The sequence below is a fragment of the Giraffa tippelskirchi genome, chromosome 7 (genome assembly GCF_054371585.1).
Source record: "Giraffa tippelskirchi isolate mGirTip1 chromosome 7, T2T-mGirTip1v1.2.pri, whole genome shotgun sequence".
In the NCBI taxonomy this organism is placed as follows: Eukaryota; Metazoa; Chordata; class Mammalia; order Artiodactyla; family Giraffidae; genus Giraffa; species Giraffa tippelskirchi.
Window position 1 is genome coordinate 70017553 of NC_137281.1, and position 19461 is coordinate 70037013.

The window sequence follows — 19461 nt, forward strand, 5'->3', positions numbered from 1 at the left end:
TGAGATTGGCTGTTGTGTGCAAAGCTCAGGACGGAGCAGCGGGGGCTGTAACCGTGGGGGTAGGGCACACATCCGTGTTCTCCGGAAGGCCTCAAGCCCGCCCAGCACCGGGGCAGGCGGGCCGTCATGTTGAGGCATCATCCATAAAGCGCTGCCAGCCATAAAGCAGGGGGTGTGAAAATGGGGAAACTCGACTTTCCTCCAGCCAGCAGGAGGCCTCCCTGTGACCAAGGATCAGAGCAGGGGCTGGCGGAGGCCTGCTGCCCTTCCCACTAGCCACTCTGCCATCAGACGTGGAGATCAGGAGAGACATCACTTGCTGAGGCAGACGGATTTGTCTTCGATGTATTTTTAAAACATTCCCAAGCCTTTCTTTCTGGGTATGTTCTTTTATCTCTGATGTTGGTTTAATAATGCTGCTTCCAGTAAGGAAAAGAAATATGAGGAAAATGATCTATCCATTTACAGTACAGATCTGGAGACCATTCATTGTGTGGGTGTAGCACAAGGAAAATGAGGGCAGTCTAGTCATAACATTTCACTTTCAAGCTTCTGGTGGGTATTAAAAAGTGATTAAAACGGATTTTAAAAAATAATGGAAAATACCTTAAGGGTCTCGCTTTAAATTGGAAATCCAAATTGAGAATCACATTGATGATTTAAGGTAAATTAGAATATGGAGCACACGGGCCCCACAAAGCAGTGACCTTGGTGGTGAATTGAGACTGGGGGCTGACTCATCCCTGTCCTGGTGACATGTGAGCTAGTAGAACTTTTGTTTCTTGGCTTGATATTCCTTTGCATACGTGAATTAACATGTATTTGGTGTTTATTCAGTTCCTAATTGGGGTTATGACTGAGCTAGTCACTAGGAAGACAAGAGACAGGATCTTAGGGGGTTGGGTATATTTGAGGCTGGGAATAGTAAGAAAGTAGGAATGTCTAAGAAGAAAGGACAATCCAGGCTCCTTTCCCCATGCCCCTCACCCTGATAAGGACACATGATGAGCCGGGCATCAGACGATTGTGCAGCTTTCTCTGACGAGCAAATGGAAAGAGATCAGTTCCCATGGGGATAAGATTTTATGGAAGAAAAGGTAGTTGAGCCTCACAGGCTGCTCAAAGATGAAGATGGATATATCTTTTCTAGAAGAGTGTTTGGAGGCCTAGAGGAATCTTCAGAAAGTGGCTTGCTTTCTGTTGTAGCTGAGGCGTGGACAAGAAAATGTGGAGTCTAGCTCTGTTGCCAGGGGTTTGGAACTTCAAATCAGGAATTGGGACTTGATGCCTCGTTCTATGTTACCACTGCCAGCAGGGAAACTGCTCATATCACATGCAGAGGAGGTATTTGTCAGAATTATTAGCAAGAAAGGATATGTTATTTTTTTGGCATATGTCTATCAGTCTTATGGTCTGGCATCAGAAATTTACATGAAAGTTCCCTTTGCATTGTGAGGTTTGGATTAGGACTTGATTTTTGTAGCCCGAGTATAATCACACTTCCGTAACTACCCCCAGCTTCAAATATAAGCAAACACCTAACTGCCTGTGTAAAAACCTTTGCAGAGGCACCCACTCACTAAGCTTCTGGGTGAGGCCAAACTCTCTCTGTTAAGTTGTTTATTTCTACTTTATAATAAGACTATGCTTCGTTTTGGGGAAAACACCCACACATTAAAACTGTCTTCCAGAGTGGCTCTCATTTTGCATTCTCACCAGCAATGAATGAGAATTATTTTTGCTCCACATCCTTGTTTTGTCAGTTTTTCATTTTAGCCACTCTTAGAGGTATGTAGTGGTATTTCATTGTTGCTTTGATTTGCAATTCCTTAGTGACATGAGATGCAGAAGGACATGGCAACCCACTCCAGTGTTCTTGCCTGGAGAATCCCAGGGACAGAGGAGCCTGGTGGGCTGCCATCTGTGGGGTCGCACAGAGTCAGACATGACTGAAGTGACTTAGCAGCAGCAGCAGTGACATGATGTGGAGCTTCATATGTTTATTTTCCATCTGTATATCTTCTTTGAATTGTTTTTATCTTTTGCTTATTTTCAAATTTTGGGGGTTTTCCCCTTATTAAGTTTTAAGAGTCTTTGTATACTGTAGGTACAGATCCTTTATGAGATACATTTTGCAAATATTTTCTCTGAGTCTGTGGCTTAGCTTTATATTCTCTTAAAAATATTATTAATAGAGCAGAAAATTTTAGCTTTTATTAGGCCCTACTTAACCAGTTTTTTTTTTCTGTCATGTATCTTACGTTAGGTATTTTTCTAAAAATTATGAAACCTAAGCTCATCTAAGGCTTCCCTGGTGGCTCAGAGGGTAAAGCATCTGCCTGCAATTCTGGAGACCTGGGTTTGATCTCTGGGTTGGGAAGATCCCCTGGAGAAGGAAATGACAACCTACTCAGATACTCTTGCCTGGCAAATCCTATGGACCTACAAGCCTGGTAGGCTACAGTCCGTGGGATCGCAAAGAGTCGGATATGACTGAGCGACTTCACTTATAAGCTCCTCTAGGTTTTCTGTTAGATTATATTTTCAGAAATTTTCTAATTTTGTGTTTTACATTGAAGTCTGCAATCCATTTTGAGTTAATTTTTGTGAAAGCTATAGAGTCTGTGTCTAGAGGTTTTTTTTTTGTTTGCATGTGAGTATCAAATTGTTCTGGCACCATTTGTTGAAAATACTATGCTTTCTCTATTGAATTGCCTTCGCACATTTGTCAACCATCAGCTGACTTTGTGTGGATGTATTTCTGGGCTTTCTATTCTATTCCATGACAAATGTGTCTGTTTTCATCCAATATCATGCTGTCTTGATTAATGTTGCTTTATAGTAGGTCCTGAAGTCACTTGTGTCTGTTCTTCAGCTTTGTTCTTTCTCTTCAGTATTGTGTTGGCTGTTATGGGTCTTTTTCCTTTTCCATAAACCTTACAATCAGTTTATTGATTTCTACCAAATAAATTGCTGAGATTTTGATTGGAATTGTGTTGAATCTATAGGTCAAGTTGGGAAGAGCTGACATGTTGACAATAACAAATCTTCAAATCCTTCCAAATGAAATCTCTCTCCATTTATATAGATCTTTTAAAATTGCTTTTCATTGGAGTTCTGAAGTTTTTTCCATAGAGATCATGCACATATTTTACCAGACTTATGTATTTCATTTATGGGAATTCCTATTATAAGTGGTATTATGTTTTTAATTTCAAATCCCAAATTTCTTATTGCTGGAATATATAGAAAAGCAATTCACTCTTGTATATTAACCTTGTATCTTCAATTTTATTGTAATCCTAGATTTAAAAAATTGATTTCTGGTTAAATTCTGTTGTATAAGAGAATACACCCTATAAAATTTCAATCCTTTTAAATTTCAGACATGTTTTATAACCCAGCATGTGATCAAACTTTGTAAATATTCCAAGTGCACTTGAAAATAATTTTATTTTGCAGTTCTTGAGTAGATTGTTCTATAAATGTCTTTAAGTTAGTTGGTTGATAGTGTTTTTTTTTAATCTTCTGCATCTTACTTGGAGTTGTTAGTGTTTTTTTTTTTTTTTTTTTTTTAATCTTCTGCATCTTACTTGGAGAAGGCAATGGCAACCCACTCCAGTATTCTTGCCTGGAGAATCCCAGGGACAGGGGAGCCTGGTGGGCTGCTGTCTATGGGGTCGCACAGAGTCGGACACGACTGAAGCGACTTAGCAGCAGCAGCATCTTACTAAATTTTATCTTTTATTCCACTAGTTGCTGAAAAAGTATTATTGAAACCTCTCAAAATAATTATTGATACTAGCTTGTGCTTACTTGGGCATAATATGTGTTAAACCACTGTCTTTAGATAGTAGAGTACTTGAAGAACTTGTTTGAGAGAACTTCTGGAATTTTTCAGTCCTCTGCTTCCATATTTGAAGTACAAATAAGGGATATAATGTGTTTCTTTAATTTTTTCTTAATAATTTTATTGTTTTATAGTATTTTCTTTTTGAGATTGGAGATTGAATATTCATTCTCATGGTTGGGTCTCAGGAAAAACTAAAGGGCTTGAATCAGTATTTTGGAATGTAAACTATGCTGTCTTGTCACTTCAGGTACCTTTTCATGTATTTAGAAAAAAGGCAATTTCATAGATTTTCAATGATCTAAAATCTGAGAGGTGTGGTATATCTTGTAATGCTATATAAATTGACAAATAAAAATTCAGGAAAATCTTAAGGCTTATCAACCACTGTAAAACTGTTAAGAGTGAGAAAAAAATATCAGGATACTTTGATTCTCTTAAGTTTTCTTCTAAGGCATACCCAGATATCACAACAATGAGCTAAAATTCCCAGGAAAAAAAAATGTATCTGTACATGTATAACCTAAGGAGGAGAACTGGTTCTATTGCTTTGCAGAGAACCGGCATGGTTAATTATCTAAAATTGGAAGGCTGGATAAAATCTTCTCAGCTTCATGTATCCTATAGGAAAGACTGCATCTGTAACCATCACTGTACAGGTTGCCTCCTCTTATTAAATTTCTTAAGTAAATAAAGGCTATAATTTATCTTATTCTTTTTCAGCTTTCTCTCAGAAGGAATTCTTCCCTTAGACTGGAACTAGCATTGTGATACTTTAGACCTCAAATCTTATGATCAATTGAGAACCAGCTGCCAATCTTCATAGTCCGGCACTGTGACAAAATCCAAATAAAGTCTCACAATAGTATGACTTTACAGTTCTGAAATTTGAGGGGATACAAACACAAATTGAGTAAGGACATTTGAATAGAGCTTTATAGATTGAAAAATATTTTTCACATTATTTTAGTCCTCTTATTACCTACTCTGAGAAAGAGAGTGTAGAAGTTCATGATACTTATGGTATTCTCTGCTCAGCAGTTTTTCCAATTTCCTGTCTTCTGATACCAATAACCATCTTCCAGCTTCCTTAGGGAAATGCCTGCTCTGCTAACATGGTTCCAAGTAAGGCTGTTAATCATAGTTCTGTCTGTAGCTGTTCCCTAGCTACAGTGTCTGGTCAGTCAGGATTGCCACCTGCACCTTCCTATTCACAGTGGCTGATTGAGAAATTGTGTGTGGTTTATGGAGCCTTATGTGAGCTCTCCCTGGCACTTTGCTGCTGAAATGAAAATAGAGAAAACGTCTTCTAGCTTTTGGGCTCTTGTTACTAGATCAATATGAATATGAGATGCTTTGAAAATCCAAGTTGTCTAGAATAGGAGAGAATTGGAGTTAACTTTGAGATGAGAACAGATGAAATAAAAAGATTGAACTCAATGGATTGAACCCTAGGTCCAGCCACAATTGAGCGTGTTTCATGAGCTAATAAATGCCTTTTTTCTTAAGGTAGTTTAAGATGATTTTCCCCTTACTTAGTTCATTCGAGCTTCTATAACAAAGTACCATAGACTGGGTGGCTTATAAACAACAGAAATCTATTTCTCAGAGTTCTGGAGACTGGAAATCAGGATGTTGGTATGGTTGAGTTCTGGTGACAACCCACTTCCAGGCTGTAGACTGTTGACTTCTCCTGTATTCTCATACAGCAGAGAGAAGAAGTAAGCTCTGATGAGTCTTATAAGGGCACTGATGTGATACATGAGGGATTCACCCTTATGTCCTCATCTAGACCAAAGGGTCACTTTCTAATGCCATCACAGTGGAGAGTAGGGTTTCAACATATGAATCTGTGGGCAGGGGATACAACGATTTAGTTCATGACAGTAGATTTTTTCATTTGCAACCTAAAGCATTTTCCCTATTGCAATTACTTTTGCCACATTTCACAGATGAAAAACTGAGGCTCTGTGAGGTTAAGTGACCCATATACATATATAGTTTCCCCACTACATATAGTGGGGAAACTTGATAAAGCTTATTCTCATTTCAACTAATCATTCTGTCTGCCCATTGCCACGTTGCTTAGTAATAAATATCGTGGTTGTTTTTTTGTTTGTGCGTGGCTGATCATTTTTTTCCCTAAAGAAGTTTTGCTGATCTGGCTATATTATATAAGCTCTTCTGCTTGAGGGATGATGTCTGTGTGATTGCATGGCTCTACTGACACTCTTTGCCTGTCCTGCCCCCTTATGACCAGATTGCTATGCTCCTGGTCTTCCCCTCAGAAGAGATTATCTAACAAACCACATCTACCAGGCTTGAGTCATTTGAAATCTGATTCTGATCCGATCCATCTGTGCTGACCATTTTATCTCAGAATGGGTCTCCACTATTGCAGAATCTTTCCGAAGGCACCCCAGAGTGGGTTGGTGAAGGTAAAAGAAAAGATTCTCCTTGTTTGTTTCAACTTGTGTTGACTGGCCTGCCTGTCCCTAGACAGTTCCCTGCCATCCCTCTGAGCCCAAATGGCAAAAACATGGGCTGAGACTTGAGGAAAAATACCTCTACATTTTGTGAACAATCAGAAAAGGAAAGGAACAAGTAATGTGATTCTTTAAAGGTTAAATACAGTAATACTTCCCAATTCAGCTTGCTGGAGAAAAAATGGCTCCATAAGTGAATTTTAAAGCAACACTTTAAGCACCAAAAACTTTATAGAAAACTATTTTGAACATTATAAGGTTGAAATCTTTCTAAGATTTGTTGCATACACTCCTGTTTGGCCTTTTGAATCACATTTCTCCTAATAGGAACAATTTCCTTAGACACTTAGAGGGGTTGTTGTTTCTGGATGACCTCTCAGTGGAGTACTCATTGCTTTTTAATAATTCCATTCTGTTTTTTAATGTATTTTCCTATATATTGTAATCTTATCTACTAATTGCTCCTTTTTATGGCTGTTAATATGTTCTTTGCTGTTGCTTCGAATCTTCTTTTATGTATAGTCTGCGTGACACGTGCCTCTTACACTCTCTTCTGGAGTAGGGGGTGAAGGATTTGTGGCTGTTTTTTTCCCTCTCTTAACATGTAGATAACTCTTCCATTTACATCTGTTGTTTTCAGGCAGGCTTGGAAACGAAGCATCACTGGGTCTCAGGGAGAGAGGAAGCAGAACTTGGCCAGAGACCTAGTTATCACTGGCATGTTGCTGACCACTTGTGAGGTGTCAGCACTACGCCTTATCTAACTTAAACCTCACAACAAGGCTTAGAGCAAGATTTTCCAGGCACTGTACTGAATACTTTACACATATTATCTCCCTTAGTACTCAAAAGATTTCTGTATCTCATAAGAGGAAGGTAACTTGGAGGTGAAACAGACCTAGGTACACTGGATCCAGGAGCAGATTTAGCAACATGATGGAATTACAAATTCTCTCCTAAAAGGTTCTATTTAACATGTTCTATTTCCCTGCGTCACAAAGTTAGTGGCAAAACTGAGATACAATTCTGATTTTTTCCAGAGGTCATGTCCTTAACTACCATCCATGTGGCCTTAATTCCTTACTTGCATCTTCTACTTTATTTTTCTGCTTAGTCCAGCAGACTTCCTCTAGGGCTTGGTTTGCTTAACTCCTATCTTTTCTTCTCCAGGATTAGTTCTTCTCCCTGTATATTGTGCTCATCTGTACCCTTATGTCCCCAATATTTCCTGGGCTTATATTTACTTCGTGGCTTTAAAATTGGGCCCTGTATTGTACCTTCTGTATCCTTTCCACATAGTGCTTAAAACAGGTGATTTAAATCTGCATTTATGTGAGTGAGTCTTTTATTAAGCACATCAACACTACATATATTTGAAAATGTTTCTGGACTAAGGGAATTGTCATCACTTAGTCATGTCCAAGTCTTTGTGATCCTATGTATTGTAGCCTGCCAGGTTCCTCTGTCCATGGGATTTTCCCAGCAAGAACACTTGCCATTTGTGGGTTGCCATTCCTTCTCCAGGGAATCTTCTCTACTCAGGGATCAGACCAATGTCTCCTGCATTGGCAGGCAGATTCTTTTACCACTATGCCACCTTGGAAGCCCTAGTATGCATCTGATCTATGGAAAACCCACATATGGATTTTCAGACCCCCTTGCCATAACTTGACAGTCTCCTGGGTCTGAGTCCACAGGCTGAGATCACTACCTGGAATAGCATAATTTAATGACAGAGAGCCAAGCTTAGCAGTCTAACAGACTCTGCAACTCCCAAGGTTTCATGATCTTGGTCATGAATCTCAACCATCACAAAACAAGACTGCCTTTTTCTTAGGCCTCATTGTCCCATTTAGATGAGGTCAGGCATTTAAAGTACTTAACACATTATCAAGGCAGTATCCTTTCCCTGTCCATGGTTTGGATGTTAAAAGACGCAAAACAGAGTGATACACCAACTTTGACCAGGGCACACTGGGTCCTGAGCTGATTTGGTAACACAGTCTGGAGTTTCAAGTTGTGTTCCACAGTGAAATCAAAATAAGGGCTTGCACTGTCCAGTTGATAAATTTGTAACCAAGTTGGCTTCCCTGGTGGTTCAGAGTGGTAAAGAATCTGCCTACAATGCAGGAGACCTGGGTTTCATCCCCGGGTTGGAAAGATCCCCTGGAGAGCGGAATGGCTACCCACTCCGGTCTTCTAGCCTGGTAAATCCCACGGACGGAGGAGCCTGGTGGGTGACAGTCCATGGGGTCGCAGAGAGTCGGAACCAACTGAGTGACCAACACTTGCACCCTTTTTGTACAGTGACAGCACGTACCTCATGGGGTCACTCTACGGGGTATCATTCCTATCCCACCTCGCTGTCGCTGGGTATTGCTCAGAATGCAGACCTCAGCTTCTCCACTTTTCTCCACGTGTGCTGTACCACGGAACCTCAGGCCAGCCTCCCTCTCCCTCCTGACACTGCCAAACTCTGTTCTTTCCCATAGACCTTCTCTCCGTCCTTCCCCAGCCCCTCCTGACTCCCGGTTCTCCTGAGGGCTGAGGCTTCTGTTACAGACGCCAGGAAGCAGGGTCTTCCCTGGTGGTCAAGTGACTTAAGACACTGTGCTCCCAGTGCAGGGAACCCGGGTTTGACCCCTGGTCAGCAAACTAGAACCCCACAGGGCTGCAACTAAGACCTGGCACAGCCAAATAATAATAATAAAAATACCAGGAAGCGCTCGCAGGGATTTCCGTTTGGGACTCGGTACAAACCTATAGGAGGAGAAGGAGAATATGATGGGGGCGTGTGCTTGATGCCATCGGGAACAGGGAGGGAAATTCTCCCCGACTGTATGCACAGGAGGGTTATTGAGCCTCCCTATTGGACTAACATGCGTCAGCTCTAATGAGAGTTGATGGGGGATCCACAGCCCTGCAGGTTTCATCCTTCTTCAGCAGGAAGTCCCCAGAGACTCTGCCACAGAAACTCTCGGGGTCCAACCAAGCTGAATGAAAACCAGCTCAAAGACAGAACTTCATTTTTAATCCTTTAGAGGGTAACCCCAAATAATAGCAGCTGAGCCAAGAATATTTTCTCTACAATATCCCAATCATTTCATAACCCTATTGAAGCAGATTCTGCTGTTATTTCCATTTTATAGGTGAGGAACCTGACTCAGAGAGACCAAGTGACTGCAACTAACTGGCCCAGCATTACCCAGCTAGTAAGTAGATGAGCATCAATTTTGAAAACAGGTCTGTCTGATTCTGTGCTCTGGCTTTTAAATCTCTTGCTACAAAGGGATCCTGAATGTATTCCTTCTAAAGGGTGGTGGTGGTGGTTTAGTCGCTAAGTCATGTCCGACTCTTGAGACCCCCTGCAACCCCCTGCCAGGCTCCTCTGTCCATGGGATTCTCCAGGCAAGAATACTGGAGTGGGCTGCCATTTCCTTCTCCAGTTGTAAAGGGTAGACCTAGTGCTACCCTTAATGCTTATACTTGGTAAGAAATTCTTTCTGCAATAAACTGTTAAGAAAACTGCCCCCCTCCAGTTGACACTGCCAGTTAAACATTGGTGTACCTTAGTTTTCACATGGCAAGAAGTAGCTGTGGTTGGGCAGGTGGTCCCCACAGAGTCCAATCAATTTCAGTCTGTTCAGATTACAAACTGACCTGTAAATGAGTTCTAGCATCTCAAGGGAAAATAAAAGCAAAGAGTGTTGCATTATCTGTGAAAATTCATTAGCACTGCTAGAAAACTGTGTCCTGTAGTTTCTGAGTCACAAGTGTCACTTAAGTATCTTTAACATTCATCCATGCCTCATAGATAAAAAAGCAGATAAAGTTCCCATCCATTTCAAGTATTAGAATGCTGCTGCTGTTGCTAAGTTGCTTCAGTCGTGTCCAACTCTGTGCGACCCCATAGATGGCAGCCCACCAGGCTCCTCCGTCCCTGGGATTCTCCAGGCGAGAATACTGGAATGGGTTGCCATTTCCTTCTCCAATGCATGAAAGTGAAATGTGAAAGGGAAATAGCTCAGTCGTGTCCGACTCTTAGCGACCCCATGGACTGCAGCCCACCAGGCTCCTCTGTCCATGGGATTTTCCAGGCAAGAGTACTGGAATGGGTTGCCATTTCCTTCTCCTGAAGTATTGGAATACTAATTCTTTAATTAGAACCTCTGTTCTGCCTTAATCTCTGGGTCTGGCCACTAGCTCCACCCAGATCTATCAAGTGAGTCACCTTTGTCAATTGTCACCACCTCCCTGGTGGCGGTTGTTCAGTGGCTCAGTCATGTCCGACACTCTGCGACCCATGGACTGCAATTTTATGCTAATTGGTCTCTAGTGCCCTAGGCTTCCTCCAACTTCCTATATTGGTTTCTTTTTTGCTACTGTAACAAAGTACCATAAGCTCAGGGACTTAAAATAACACAAGTTTATTATGTTACAGTTCAGAAGTCGAAAATAAATTTTACAGAGATACAAGCAAATCAACGGCAGCCTAGCTGCCTAGCTTATGTGAGGAAGCCTAACTAATGGCAGCCTGATTACTTCCAGATGATCTAGAGAATCCATTTTCTTGCCTTTTCCAGTTTCTAGACGCGTCTTCATTCCTTAGCTATTCAGCTTTTTTATCCTCTGCTTTATTTCTGGGCCTTCTCTGACTTTACTGCCTCCCTCTTTTTAAGGACCCTTGTGATTTACATTGGCCCCACTTTGGATAATTTCACCATCTCAAGGTCTTTAATCATAACTTCAAGGCTCCTTTATACCATGTAAGATAATATTCATAGGTTCCAGGGATTAGCAAGTGTCCACATAGCTTTGGAGGGCGTTGTTCAGTCTGCCATACCTCCTCCTTATGGAGGGCTTCTCAAAGAAGAAAAAAGTTTCTGTGGTATCATGAACCTGACATGAAACAAGAAGCAGGAATTTGATTCCAATCTTGAATCGGACATTATGCCCATTGTCAGATCATACACAAAGCATTTTATGTGCCAGGTAAAATTCCGTAATTGAAATCTTCCATCAGTTCACTAATATCTCTCCTAGCTAGAATATTTCACAACTTGACAAATTCATTTATATTAAAATATAAATGACTTGAAGAAATTTTACCATGGATTAGACTTTTCTTCAAAGGACTGAATTTACTCAAAAAATAATAGTTCATCTGTGATGACCTAGAGGGGTGAGATGGAGGTGATTGTACAGTAAAATTAAATGTACCTATAAATTTTGAACCGAGTATTATTTGTATGTGTAAGTTTTGTGGATACAATTTGGCAGTTTTTGTAATTTATACTGGGATCTATTTTGTAAATGTCATGAATAGTTGTAGAATTTTAGAATTGAAAGAATTTTAGGGAAAATTTGGTTTAATATTCATTCATCCCACAAATATATATTAAGACTTTGGCATGACAGGAGTATAGTGGAGACGGGGCAGGTTGTTCCCACACGTGTCTAGCTGTCACTGTTCATATGACTGTTTATGGAACAATACCACCTGTGGTTTGCAAAACACAAGTGAAAACATACTTGTTTGCAACACCCTGGTTCCTTGAGATAAAATAGTGAAAAAGACAAAACATTCCTAGACTTCTGAAACTTCTCATCTAGAGAGGACAATACACATCAGTTCAGTTCAGTTCAGTTGCTCAGTCGTGTCCGACTCTTTGCAACCCATGAACCGCAGCACACCAGGTCTCTCTGTCCATCACCAACTCCCAGAGTCCACCCAAACCCATGTCCATTGAGTCAGTGATGCCATCCAATCATCTCATCCTCTGCATTCCCCTTCTCCTCCTGCCCTCAATGTTTCCCAGCATCAGGGTCTTTTCCAATGAGTCAGCTCTTCGCATCAGGTGGCCAAAGTATTGGAGTTTCAGCTTCAACATCAGTCCTTCCAATGAACACCCAGGACTGATCTCCTTTAGGATGGACTGGTCGGATCTCCTTGTAGTCCAAGGGACTCTCAAGAGTCCTCTCCAACACCACAGTTCAAAAGCATCAATTCTTCGGTGCTCAGCTTTCTTTATAGTCCAACTCTCACATCCATACATGACTACTGGAAAAACCATAGCCTTGACTAGAATGACCTTTATTGGCACAGTAATGTCTCTGCTTTTCAATATGCTGTCTAGTTTGATCATAACCTTCCTTCCAAGGAGTAAGCGTCTTTTAATTTCATGGCTGCAATCACTATCTGCAGTGATTTTCCCATCTATTTGCCATGAAGTGATGGGACCAGATGCCATGATCTTAGTTTTCTGAACGTTGAGCTTTCAGCCAACTTTTTCACTCTCCTCTTTCACTTTCATCAAGAGGCTTTTTAGTTTCTCTTCACTTTCTGCCATAAGGATGGTGTCATCTGCATATTTGAGGTTATTGATATTTCTCCCCGCAATCTTGATTCCAGCTTGTGCTTCCCCCAGCCCAGCGTTTCTCATGATGTACTCCTGCATATAAGTTAAGTAAGTAAGGTGACAATATACAGCCTTGATATACTCCTTTTCCTATTTGGAACCAGTCTGTTGTTCCATGTCCAGTTCTAACTGTTGCTTCCTGACCTGCATACAGATTTCTCAAGAGGCAGGTCAGGTGCTCTGATATTCCCATCTCTTTCAGAATTTTCCACAATTTATTGTGATCCACATAGTCAAAGGCTTTGGCATAGTCAATAAAGCAGAAATAGATGTTTTTCTGGAACTCTCTTGCTTTTTCGATGATCCAATGGATGTTGGCAATTTGATCTCTGGTTCCTCTGCCTTTTCTAAAACCAGCTTGAACATCTGAAAGTTCACAGTTCATGTATTGCTGAAGCCTGGCTTGGAGAATTTTAAGCATTACTTTACTAGCGTGTGAGATGAGTGCAATTGTGCAGTAGTTTGAACATTCTTTGGCATTGCCTTTCTTTGGGATTCGAATGAAAACTGACATTTTCCAGTCCTGTGGCCACTGCTGAGTTTTCCAAATTTGCTGGCATATTGAGTGCAGCACTTTCACAACATCATCTTTTAGGATTTGAAATAGCTCAACTGAAATTCCATCACCTCCACTAGCTTTGTTCGTAGTTATGCTTCCTAAGGCCCACTTGACTTCACATTCCAGGACATCTGGTTCTAGGTGAGGGAATCACACCATCGTGATTATCTGGGTTGTGAAGATCTTTTTTGTACAGTTCTTCTGTGTATTTTGCCACCTCTTCTTAATATCTTCTGCTTCTGTTAGGTCCCTACCATTTCTGTCCTTTATTGAGCCCATTTTTGCATGAAATGTTCCCTTGTTATCTCTAATTTTCTTGAAGAGATCTCTAGTCTTTCCCATTCTATTGCTTTCCTCTATTTCTTTGCATTGATCACTGAGGAAGGCTTTCTTATCTCTCCTTGCTATTCTTTGAAACTCTGCATTCACATGGGTATATCTTTCCTTTTCCCTTTCGCTTTTCGCTTCTCTTCTTTTCACAGCTATTTGTAAGGCCTCCTCAGACAGCCATTTTGCTTTTTTGCATTTCTTTTTTGGGGGATGGTCTTTATTCCACATACGAAGAGGCAAATGCACAGTTGATAAAGGCAATATGACACGTTTCTGTGGGAGAACATAGGAGCGTCTGGAGCATGCGGGAAGTTTCCTAGGAACATATTTCATCTACCCTGAGACCCGTATGAAAATGACAGGCTAAAGAAAGCAAAGGCAGAGGAAAGATATGAATGAAGATTGTTCAGGCCAACTAATTGCAAGCTCTGGAGTTGAAGACAAAAGACAATGCTAGAGGAGTAGAAATAGTTCCGCTGCAGAAACAAAGAAATGGACAGAAAAACTAGAGGCTGCAAAAGGTGAAGTAACTTGTGTGGTATCACCTACCCTGTCTTCTCCTCTGGTTCATTAAGGGACATCTTAAGTTACAGTGGATTTATTCATCACAAGTACAGTTGTGTACCCTGGGAAGTGTTCTGCTGGCAGCTACACTACAATGCAGTCTCAGATTTTCATCATTCTAGACCAGAGCTTGTCGGTTGCAGAGGACAGCAGCTGTGTCCTTCTTCTCTTTGCACACCCACAAAATCCACTGATTGCTCACAGTTCATCTTCAGAGATGTTCTGGTTATTGAAGTCTCCATCAATATATATAACTGCAATTTAGATAATTATTACTGAAAGGTGTTTGATCTGGATATGATATCCCTGCTTATGCAAAAGCTAAAGGCAAAACAGAGAAGCTAAGAGCAAAAGCATACCGTTTTCTCTGACAGGGTCCTCTTTGCTTCTGTTCTGCTATGCTTCCTGTTAGCAGTCGATACAAATTGTCTATAAGGCAAACAACACTGCATTGATGAAATGACATGAGTCCATCTTGAGTCTTAAAAAAACAATCAAGATAAATTATGTTCCCATTTATAACGGTGTTTATGTAATACTGCTTTCATCTAATCAAATTATTTTCTAACTTTATTTTAAAATATGAAATATATTTCACCTCAATTTGGCTGTCCGAATACCGGGGTAATTTGTTGCTAATGGCTTATCATAGTTGCTTTCTTTTTTTTGTTATGTTCGTGAAATTTTCAGGAATTAAAGATAGTCCTGAAGGAAGTTCATGAATGTCTAAGTAAATCTCAGTTCTCAACTGGTTTTTCTTGGTAGGGTATTTTTAGTTCCTTTGTCTGAGTTGGATAAAAATTTTCAAATCTTCTTTTAGTTGTGTTATTTTTTTGTTATGGTTATTCTCAGAGATTTTATATATTTTTTAAGTCAAATATGATCATCTTTTATTTTTCCAAAGTTGTTACTGTGTTTATAGTGTGGTTGTTCAACCTGTGATTTTCTTTTGAACTTAATCTGCTGCTGAAATATATTATTAGGTCTAATATTTTTTTCCAATACTTTACTATGAAATGTTTCAAACATACTGAAAAATTGAAAGCATTTTTCAGTGAATATCCATGTACCTGGCCTCTAGTTTCTAGTGTCAATAGTTTACTATGACTGCTAATCCTTTTCATTTGATTTTTTAAAAACAATTTTTTAGATTATCTAGATAAATAATTAAGTAATGATTATTACTGCAAATAATTATTTGCAAATAATTTTCTCCTACTTATCAATATTATACCTCTTCTTTCTTGGCTTAATTCAAGAAATGCTTTATAATTAATAGCTATTGTTGATATATATATATTGTTACTGCTGCTGCTAAGTTGCTTCAGTCGTGTCCGACTCTGTGCGACCCTATAGACGGCAGCCCATCAGGCTCTGCCGTCCTTAGGATTCTCCAGGCAAGAACACTGGAGTGGGTTGCCATTGCCTTCTCCAATGCATGAAAGTGAAAAGTGAAGATGAAGTCGCTCAGTCATGTCCGACTCTCAGTGACCCCATGGACTGCAGCCCACCAGGCTCCTGCGTCCATGGGATTGTCCAGGCAAGAGTACTGGAGTGGGGTGCCATTGCCTTCTCTATATATATTGTTGATATATATATATAAATAGCTATTGATTATATATATGTATATTAATAGCTATTGTTGACTTGATCTCATGAATGAGAAAAATATGTTCAGAAATCTTTTGTTCAGTGTGATATTGCTGGTGATTTGGTTTAGATGTTCTTTTTCAAAGAATCAGAATCAGGGTTAGATGTTGAATTTCTTCAAATAACTTTGGACATTTGAAATCAAATCAAAGGACATTTACTGTCCTTTGAGTTTTGAAATCAAAACTCCTTTGATTTTTTTTATTAACTTCTTTTTTTTTTTTTATAAATTTATTTATTTTAGTTGGGGACTAATTACTTTACAATATTATTAACTTCTTAAGTAATTGATTGATCCACTACTTTATGAAATATTTATTGAAATCCTGTTTTGTCCTAGGCACTGTGCTTGGCACTAAATGTGCTTATAGGGATAAAAAAAAGAACTCTAAAGGTTCTGGATCCTGCCTTCTTGGGGATTAGTCTAGTAGGGTTTGTATGATAAGCTGTGATAATAAATGTCCTATTAATAAAACACTTTGTAATTCATTGAGTAAAACCTAATTGGTCTTAGTTTTTTATTCCTTCAGCATATGGATGCGTTAGATTTTTTTAAATAACTTTTGTTTCTGTTTGAATTTGCCAAATTCTCATACACCGATTATACTTACTTTATAATTTGTCTTTTTCTGTGATCTGGTAATTCACATGACATAACATGAGAATTGTTGCTAAGTCTTGTCAAACTCTTTTGCAACCCCATGGACTGTAGCCTGCCAGGCTCCTCTGGCCATGGAATTTCCCAGGCAAGAATACTGGAGTGGGCTGCCATTTCCTTCTCCAGGGGATATTCTCAGCTCAGGAATCAAAAGCAGGTGGGTTCTTTACCACTGAGTCACCAGAGAAGTCCTAACATGAGAATTATCTTTTCCTTAATGATTGAAAAGAATCTGTCCAGGCAAACTTTTAGGGTAATTCTTTTTAATTCAACTTGTTTTCCCATAAATGCACCAATTTCACTTTAATTTTTGGATCCCTTTATTGGCTATTCAGGGTCTGCAAACTTTTAGGGTAATTCTTTTTAATTCAACTTGTTTTCCCATAAATGCACCAATTTCACTTTAATTTTTGGATCCCTTCATTGGCTATTCAGGGTCTTTTGTGTTTCCGTTTTAAAAGTGTTTGTCTACTTTTGTTAAAAAAAAAAAAAAGCCATTGAAATTGTGTTAGGGATTGCATTGAATCTACCCGTGGCTTTGGTAATATTACCATTTTAACCAATATTAATTCTTCCAATCCATGAATGTGAGGTACTTTTCTATTTGTTTCTTTGAATTCTTTCATTATTATCTTGACATTTTCCAAGTAGACATCTTACGCCTCTTTAGTTAGATTTATTCTTAAAGTATTTTATTGTTTTTGATACTATTGTAAATAGGTTCAATTTTTAATTTTGGGGGAAATATATTTTTTTAACTTTTCAGAGTTGGATAGAAACTGTGGTAATTTTGCATATTATTTTTGTATTCTACAAGTCTCCTGAACTCATTGATTGGATCTAATGGATTTTGTTGTTGAGTCTTTAAGACTTTTTTATATATAAAATCATGTCATGCAAATAGAGACAATTTTAGTACTACTTTTCAAATTTTGTTGTCTTTTATTACTTTTTTTTGCCTGATTATTCTAGCTAGGACTTCTAGTACTATATTGAACAGGAGTGGTGAGAACCTTATCTTGTTTCTCATCTTAGAGGAAAAGCCTTCAGCGTCACCATTAAACATAACATTAGCTGTGGGTTTGTCATAGATGGCCTTTACTATGTTGAGATATGTTCATTCTATTCCTAGTATAAGAGTTTTTATTAATAATGGGTGTTGAATTTTGTCAAATATTTTTTCTGTGTCCATTGAGATGATCATACCGTTCTTTTCTTTCATTTTGCTAATGTGATTTATCACAGTGATTATATTGTAAATGTTGGATTTTTGATCATAGTAAATGGTCCTTTTAGCGTGCTGCTGAATTCAGTTTGCTAATATTTTATTGAGAATTTTTGTGTCTATATTCATCAGGGATATTGGTCTGTAGTTTTCTACTGTGTACTTTTCTGACCTCATAAAATGTGTTTGGGAGTGTTCCCTCCTCTTTGATTTTTTTGTGAAGAGTTTGAGAAGGATTGATGTTTTCTTTAAATGTTTGGTAAAATTCACCAGTGAAACCATGTGGTCCTAGGCTTTTCTTTGTTGGAGGCTCTTGACTACTGATTTAGTCTCTACTAGTAATGATCTATTTGAATTTTCTATTTGTTCTTGATTCAGTCTTGGTAGGTTATATGTTTTTGAGAATTTTTCCATTTCACATTGAATTGCATAGAAAATTTTTTTAAAATACTTATTATTAAGTCCCTTTTATTGGTTCTGTCTCCTTTTTCATTTCTAGTGTTTGTAAAGTTGAAGTTCTGTCTGCTTCTGTACTAGATAAGTGCTATATCTTTTAAGGGTACTGGTGATATGTTTTAAATAGTCTGCCAAGAATATACATAATATGATTCCCCTTATATAAACAAAAGGTATGTTATTTTTTTCTGAAACTATACATGTTAATTTGTTGACAGTGGCTGAGTTTGTAGGAAAAGAGTAGTGACTTTTAATTTTAAACTTTTCAGTGCTTTTATTTTTTTTTTTTTTCTATATGCATTAGTTTCTAGTTTATAAAAAGCGAGTTGATTGAATAACAGGATAGATTGTTAATGATTGTAGGTCATAGTGCTTTTATTTGTACTTTTCTGTATTTTAATAATTTAAACAAATTTTATTTTAAATTTTAACAATTTTTAAATCCAGAAGGAAAAGAGCATAATAAATTAGGACAGTGGCTAGCAGAAACATCTAAATTCATGAGTATATCCCTCTGTATCCTTTTTGTGATAATATCAATCCTCATGGGTCCAGGAGAAGAGTGGATTTAGAGGTACGGTTGCCAATGAATTCTTCTCCAGAACGAGAAGGAGCTGTTACAGAGGTTTGCAGTCTCAAGGAATCATTTCATTACTTTTGTTGTTCTGCCTCCTAAAAATGTAGGGATGAATTCTTAGGGACGGGCAGTCTAGAACACCGAAGGTCAAATGTAGACTTAATCTTCAGAATGAAAAAAAGTAATTTTTTTCTTGAATCAACTTAAGCTTTCTCTAGAATACAGAAAAATAACAGTCTTGGGAAAGCGATTGTATTTACTTTGTAGTAATTTATAAGCAGGTGATTAAAGGTCAAGGCACAGTTTCTCTCTCAATCTCTACAGGGTTAGGAGTAAAATATGCAAATTTCTGAGAGCAGTACCATGAAACTCTTTACCAAGTACCAAGAATCATTGGTACTTGGAAACTCAGTGCCAAGAGTCATTTCTGGCATTGTTTGCTGTTTGTGCCTGTGCCCTTCCTTCCAAAGTGTGTCCTCTGGCCAGGGAAACACACAAATACAGTGGCATATAGCTCACAAATGTGTGGAAGATAAAGGAGTTGTGACCATTTTTTAGGACCGTGGTCCATAAACCTTAGTATGTATCAAAATACCATAAAGCCTGTTAGGACACATTTCTGAACCTCATGCCCACAGGTTCCCCACAGGTTCTGGTTGAGTAGCTCTGGGTGGTGTCTTACGAGTT

At 38.8% G+C, this 19461-nt stretch overlaps 1 protein-coding gene across 8 annotated transcripts in view; it reads left to right on the plus strand.

Moving 5' to 3' along the window:
* Positions 1-19461, plus strand: part of KCNN2 (potassium calcium-activated channel subfamily N member 2) — a 476417-nt gene that overhangs the window by 24152 nt on the left and 432804 nt on the right. For 3 of the 8 annotated variants that reach the window (XR_014058369.1, XM_081505792.1, XM_081505793.1), the window contains exon 2: positions 9486-9548. The exons of 4 other annotated variants lie outside the window; for them this stretch is intronic. The gene's annotated coding sequence lies outside the window, so the exon portion shown is untranslated. Of the gene's footprint in view, positions 1-9485; positions 9580-19461 lie in introns of all 8 variants that reach the window. One more of the 8 variants, XM_081505797.1, reaches the window with a different exon arrangement.